Consider the following 7,500-nt stretch of genomic DNA (forward strand, 5'->3'; position numbering starts at 1 on the left):
TTATCTTTTTTTATCGCAGCCAAGCAATTATTATTAATAACGAACGAACATACTCAAACACAAACATGAGCGTATAACATAATCTTTAATAAATTATATGAAATCTTCATATAATAGATGAGCACACACCACTCACCATGTAAAGGTTTTTGAACACCATCTCTTTAAGCATGATACTTTTTTCAAATGCTACCACCCAACATTAATTCTTCATGTATTAAATTAAATATAATACAAGATTAACTTCATTATTTCATAATTTGCCCAATAAATTATCCATGCCGGCAAGACAATACTCCACAGTCATATTATTTTGTTACTTTTACTCTTTCTCATATGACTTGCCTTGCGCGACACCACTCCATATAAAGGTTTTTGAACACCATCTCTTTAAGCATGATACTTTTTTCAAATGCTACCACCCAACATTAATTCTTCATGTATTAAATTAAATATAATACAAGATTAACTTCATTATTTCATAATTTGCCCAATAAATTATCCATGCCGGCAAGACAATACTCCACAGTCATATTATTTTGTTACTTTTACTTTTTCTCATATGACTTGCCTTGCGCGACACCACTCCATATATAGGTTTTTGAACACCATCTCTTTAAGCATGATACTTTTTTCAAATGCTACCACCCAACATTAATTCTTCATGTATTAAATTAAATATAATACAAGATTAACTTCATTATTTCATAATTTGCCCAGTAAATTATCCATGCCGGCAAGACAATACTCCACAGTCATATTATTTTGTTACTTTTACTCTTTCTCATATGACTTGCCTTGCGCGACACCACTCCATATATAGGTTTTTGAACACCATCTCTTTAAGCATGATACTTTTTTCAAATGCTACCACCCAACATTAATTCTTCATGTATTAAATTAAATATAATACAAGATTAACTTCATTTTTTCATAATTTGCCCAATAAATTATCCATGCCGGCAAGACAATACTCCACAGTCATATTATTTTGTTACTTTTACTTTTTCTCATATGACTTGCCTTGCGCGACACCACTCCATATATAGGTTTTTGAACACCATCTCTTTAAGCATGATACTTTTTTCAAATGCTACCACCCAACATTAATTCTTCATGTATTAAATAAAATATAATACAAGATTAACTTCATTTTTTCATAATTTGCCCAATAAATTATCCATGCCGGCAAGACAATACTCCACAGTCATATTATTTTGTTACTTTTACTTTTTCTCATATGACTTGCCTTGCGCGACACCACTCCATATATAGGTTTTTGAACACCATTTCCTTAAGAATGATACTTTTTTCAAATGCAACCACTCACTATTAATTCTTCATGTATTAATTTAAATATAACACACGAATAACTTAAATATTTAATAATTTGAACTATAATTGACGGCTGCCGGCAAGACAATACTCCACAATCATGTGATTTCCATATATAATTTTGTCTATAGCAAACATTTTTTATTGTAGTAGAGTTGTTCCATACGTTATTACCCAACATTTATTTTACATGTTAAATTCTATTATATCACATTGTTTGTGTCATATGTTATTATCTAACATGTAATTTATATGTTTCATGATATTATTTGACATTTTGTATTGGAAAACACTGAATTGAATTTCATAACATTTCATAATTTGCCCAATAAATGACCCATGCCGGCAAGACAATACTCCACAGTCATATTATTTTGTTACTTTTAGTTTTTCTCATATGACTTGCCTTGCGCGACACCACTCCATATATAGGTTTTTGAACACCATTTCCTTAAGAATGATACTTTTTTCAAATGCAACCACTCACTATTAATTCTTCATGTATTAATTTAAATATAACACACGAATAACTTAAATATTTAATAATTTGAACTATAATTGACGGCTGCCGGCAAGACAATACTCCACAATCATGTGATTTCCATATATAATTTTGTCTATAGCAAACATTTTTTATTGTAGTAGAGTTGTTCCATACGTTATTACCCAACATTTATTTTACATGTTAAATTCTATTATATCACATTGTTTGTGTCATATGTTATTATCTAACATGTAATTTATATGTTTCATGATATTATTTGACATTTTGTATTGGAAAACACTGAATTGAATTTCATAACATTTCATAATTTGCCCAATAAATGACCCATGCCGGCAAGACAATACTCCACAGTCATATTATTTTGTTACTTTTACTTTTTCTCATATGACTTGCCGTGCGCGACACCACTCCATATATAGGTTTTTGAACACCATTTCCTTAAGAATGATACTTTTTTCAAATGCAACCACTCACTATTAATTCTTCATGTATTAATTTAAATATAACACACGAATAACTTAAATATTTAATAATTTGAACTATAATTGACGGCTGCCGGCAAGACAATACTCCACAATCATGTGATTTCCATATATAATTTTGTCTATAGCAAACATTTTTTATTGTAGTAGAGTTGTTCCATACGTTATTACCCAACATTTATTTTACATGTTAAATTCTATTATATCACATTGTTTGTGTCATATGTTATTATCTAACATGTAATTTATATGTTTCATGATATTATTTGACATTTTGTATTGGAAAACACTGAATTGAATTTCATAACAATTCCAAGTCTCATGAGTGTAAATTTTATTAATCGGTTTATTATTATTATGCAATATCAAATAAAATATAAACTTCTATTTCACACTAAATATAACATTTATGTTTAAGAGTGTAAATTTTTCATTCGCATATTACTGTTCTCCATTGATTGAATTATAATATATTTTTAATATGATTTCATATATTTATTTTTTTGTGTTTTCTATTGCCTTTCGCAGTTATCATATATATATATATATATATATATATATATATATATATATATATATACTCATATATATAATAAAATGTGTGTTCTTCTTTCTCTGTTTTGTTTAAAACAATTTAATTTCTTTATTCCTTTCAATAACAATTCAATTATTCTGAAAAGAATGTTATTTATAAAATAACATAAATTTTGTATTGCATCATCAAAAAGCTTTTTGTATATAACATTTTCTTAAGGTCCGGTCCACACATTATCAACTTACAAAGAAATATATAAAATATCATAAGTAAATTAACAAATATGGCACCTTTAAACAACTCATACAATATATATATATATATATGTTTTAGTTGGTGTTTAACAACCATAACACACATATTATATTTTATATTTGTTGTTTTATTAACATTTTCGAATCATCAAGCAAAGGATAAGCTTCAGTGGATCGCAGTATGGCAGCTGCTCAACCACTTACAACACCTTGCCTGTTACAAAAGTCGTTTACAATTGATTCTAGGCTTTGTCATTGTATTAAATAATGTTTAAATATGTAACTAGCACGGCATCAGGTGATCATAGATCCTCCCAATTTACTATGTTACAAATAACATTGGCATCACATCCATTGTCGTTTATAAAATAAATTATAAACTTTTAATGGTTTAGAAGCCATACAATGCAAATTGCCCCTTATTTATCATTGCAGTCCAGCACGGATACGACCTTAGAGGCGTTCAGGCATAATCCAACGGACGTAGCGTCATACCACTGTTCGCTCGAACAAGTATTGTGCCATTGGTCCGTACCTGCGGTTCCTCTCGTACTACGCAGGAATGCTGTCGCAACAACGTTTTGTCATTAGTAGGGTAAAACTAACCTGTCTCACGACGGTCTAAACCCAGCTCACGTTCCCTTGCATGGGTGAACAATCCAACGCTTGGTGAATTTTGCTTCACAATGATAGGAAGAGCCGACATCGAAGGATCAAAAAGCGACGTCGCTATGAACGCTTGGCCGCCACAAGCCAGTTATCCCTATGGTAACTTTTCTGACACCTCTTGTTAAAAACTCTTTAAACCAAAAGGATCGATAGGCCGAGCTTTTGCTGTCCCTGTGTGTACTGAACACCGAGATCAAGTCAGCATTTGCCCTTTTGCTCTATGTGTGGTTTCTGTCCGCACTGAGCTGGCCTTGGGACACCTCCGTTATTATTTGAGAGATGTACCGCCCCAGTCAAACTCCCTACCTGGCAATGTCCTTGAATTGGATCATACCTGAGTAATTGGAGTTATACCAAATTTTTAAATCAAAAATACATAAATGCATTTTCTTATTAAAGAATTTGTTTGCGATTATATAACAAACTCGTGATACTTTGATCAAGAAGCTTGCATCAAAACCCAATACCATAAGATATAATAAATACATCCGTATAATGGCTAGGAAATGATACACGTTCCATTTAATCAAGTAAGTAAGGAAACAATAAGAGTAGTGGTATTTCATTGTCGATACCAAACCGAAGTCTAATATCTCCCACTTATTCTACACCTCTTATGTCTCCTTACACTGCCAGATTAGAGTCAAGCTCAAAAGGGTCTTCTTTCCCCGCTAATTATTCCAAGCCCGTTCCCTTGGCTGTGGTTTCGCTAGATAGTAGATAGGGACAGTAGGAATCTCGTTAATCCATTCATGCGCGTCACTAATTAGATGACGAGGCATTTGGCTACCTTAAGAGAGTCATAGTTACTCCCGCCGTTGACCCGCGCTTACTTGAATTTCTTCACTTTGACATTCAGAGCACTGGGCAGAAATCACATTGTGTCAACACCCGCTAGGGCCATCACAATGCTTTGTTTTAATTAGACAGTCGGATTCCCCAAGTCCGTGCCAGTTCTGAATTGATTGTTAATTGATAATCGTTATAATTTAAAAGAACTAATCAGTTGCCCAATTAGTATTCTTAAAAATTTTAGCAAGAAAGTTCCACAATTGGCTACGTAACTAAACTATCCGGGGAACAAGAATCTACCATAAATGATAGAAACCCTATTTACCCAGAACGAGCACATAAACCATGTTATTGTTTCCCAATCAAGCCCGACTATCTCAATCTTCAGAGCCAATCCTTATCCCGAAGTTACGGATCTAATTTGCCGACTTCCCTTACCTACATTATTCTATCGACTAGAGACTCTTCACCTTGGAGACCAGCTGCGGATATTGGTACGGCCTGTTGAGAAGTTTGCGTATCCCCACCATAAATTTTCAAGGTCCGAGGAGAAAATATCGACACAACAGTATATGTCATGCTCTTCTAGCCCATCTACCATATCTCTCTGCGAAAGACTTCCATGGTAGTACGGCTATAAAACAGAAAAGAAAACTCTTCCGATACCTCTCGACGGCTTCTTTATGGTCGTTCCTGTTGCCAGGATGAGCACGAGGCCCATATTTAATAACAAACGGATACTCAACAGGTTACGGAATTGGAACCGTATTCCCTTTCGTTCAAAATTATTCAAGTGTATAAAAATCGGTATGATGCAAAATATATTTTGATTTTTCTATACTTGAAAATTTTCGGCTTTCGCCTTGAACTTAGGACCGACTAACTCGTGATCAACCACTGTTCACACGAAACCCTTCTCCACTTCAGTCCTCCAAGGTCTCATTCGATTATTTGCTACTACCACCAAGATCTGTACCAATGGCGGCTCCATGCAGGCTTACGCCAAACACTTCTATGCACACCATTGTACCTTCCTACTCACTAAAGTTTCAAAATTTATATTACAAGTAACATAAATCATCTACTTTAGCGGTAATGTATAGGTATACAACTTAAGCGCCATCCATTTTAAGGGCTAGTTGCTTCGGCAGGTGAGTTGTTACACACTCCTTAGCGGATTTCGACTTCCATGATCACCGTCCTGCTGTTTTAAGCAACCAACGCCTTTCATGGTTTCTGTATGAGTTGTTAATTTGGGCACCGTAACATTACGTTTGGTTCATCCCACAGCGCCAGTTCTGCTTACCAAAAGTGGCCCACTGGGCACATTATATCATAACCTTAAACTTCATATCAAGAAAGTTAAGGTTCTTACCCATTTAAAGTTTGAGAATAGGTTAAGATCGTTTCGACCCTAAGGCCTCTAATCATTCGCTTTACCAGATAAGATTATTTTATACAACAGTTAAATGCACCAGCTATCCTGAGGGAAACTTCGGAAGGAACCAGCTACTAGATGGTTCGATTGGTCTTTCGCCCCTATACTCAATTCTGACAATCGATTTGCACGTCAGAACTGTTTCGGTCTTCCATCAGGGTTTCCCTGACTTCAACCTGATCAAGTATAGTTCACCATCTTTCGGGTCACAGCATATATGCTCAAGGTACGTTCCAGTTAGAGGTATAAATAATATAAATATCATTATACATAACTATATAGAGCGCCCCGGGATTGTGTTAATTAACTATAAATAGCTAAAAAACTAATCCCATTAATAGTCAAGTTAATTACGCTATTAGGTTTATATCCCAATAACTTGCACATATGTTAGACTCCTTGGTCCGTGTCTCAAGACGGGTCCCGAAGGTATCCTGAATCTTTCGCATTGTTAATCATACAAGTGCATATAATAAACACAAAAATCATTGAAAATTATGCCATTATATAATTCCGAAAAATTAACGCACTGTATTCATATAAATCTATCAGCACTTTATCAAATTTATGACATTTATATCATGTTATAATGCAAGCACTATAATTGAAATAATCAATAATTCACAATTTTTTGATAAATTAATTATGTTAATAGATTACAATGTCCTTATATGGAAAAAATGCACACTATTATTATAATATTAATTAAATATTACAATTCTAATGATGAATTTTCCATAACGGATATTCAGGTTCATCGGGCTTAACCTCTAAGCAGTTTCACGTACTATTTAACTCTCTATTCAGAGTTCTTTTCAACTTTCCCTCACGGTACTTGTTTACTATCGGTCTCATGGTTATATTTAGTTTTAGATGGAGTTTACCACCCACTTAGTGCTGCACTATCAAGCAACACGACTCTTTGGAAACATCATCTAGTAATCATTAACGTTATACGGGCCTGGCACCCTCTATGGGTAAATGGCCTCATTTAAGAAGGACTTAAATCGTTAATTTCTCATACTAGAATATTGATGTTCCTTACACTGCATCTCACATTTGCCATATAGACAAAGTGACTTAGTGCTGAACTGATTTCTTTTCGCTCGCCGCTACTAAGAAAATCCTTGTTAGTTTCTTTTCCTCCCCTAATTAATATGCTTAAATTCAGGGGGTAGTCCCATATGAGTTGAGGTTGTATAAAACAATTTTTATTGAATACTATGATATAATATTCAATATTATGAATACACTAATTCTTGAAGAATAATAATATTTACAACAGTTTTCTTATCGCATCAATAATAATCGAGACAATTCTAGATGAAAAAAAACTTTCATTTCATTTTTATGCTAGACATTTCTCGATATTATTTGAATTTGAAAAAGAAAATATATATCTTCAGTTTTCTCATACAAATTATACACAATGAGAGTTGGTATGTATATCCATATATAAATTAATATTATGAATATTTCGTGTGTGCACT

At 33.4% G+C, this 7,500-nt stretch overlaps 1 non-coding gene across 1 annotated transcript; it reads right to left on the reverse strand.

Annotated features, from left to right (window-relative positions):
* Nucleotides 1-3,251: 3,251 nt before the first annotated feature.
* Nucleotides 3,252-7,208, reverse strand: LOC122322753. Its single transcript, XR_006246825.1, has one exon. It is a non-coding gene; the product is annotated as a large subunit ribosomal RNA (ribosomal RNA).
* Nucleotides 7,209-7,500: the final 292 nt, after the last annotated feature.

This window comes from Drosophila grimshawi, unplaced genomic scaffold, assembly GCF_018153295.1.
Source record: "Drosophila grimshawi isolate 15287-2541.00 unplaced genomic scaffold, ASM1815329v1 contig_60, whole genome shotgun sequence".
In the NCBI taxonomy this organism is placed as follows: domain Eukaryota; kingdom Metazoa; phylum Arthropoda; class Insecta; order Diptera; family Drosophilidae; genus Drosophila; species Drosophila grimshawi.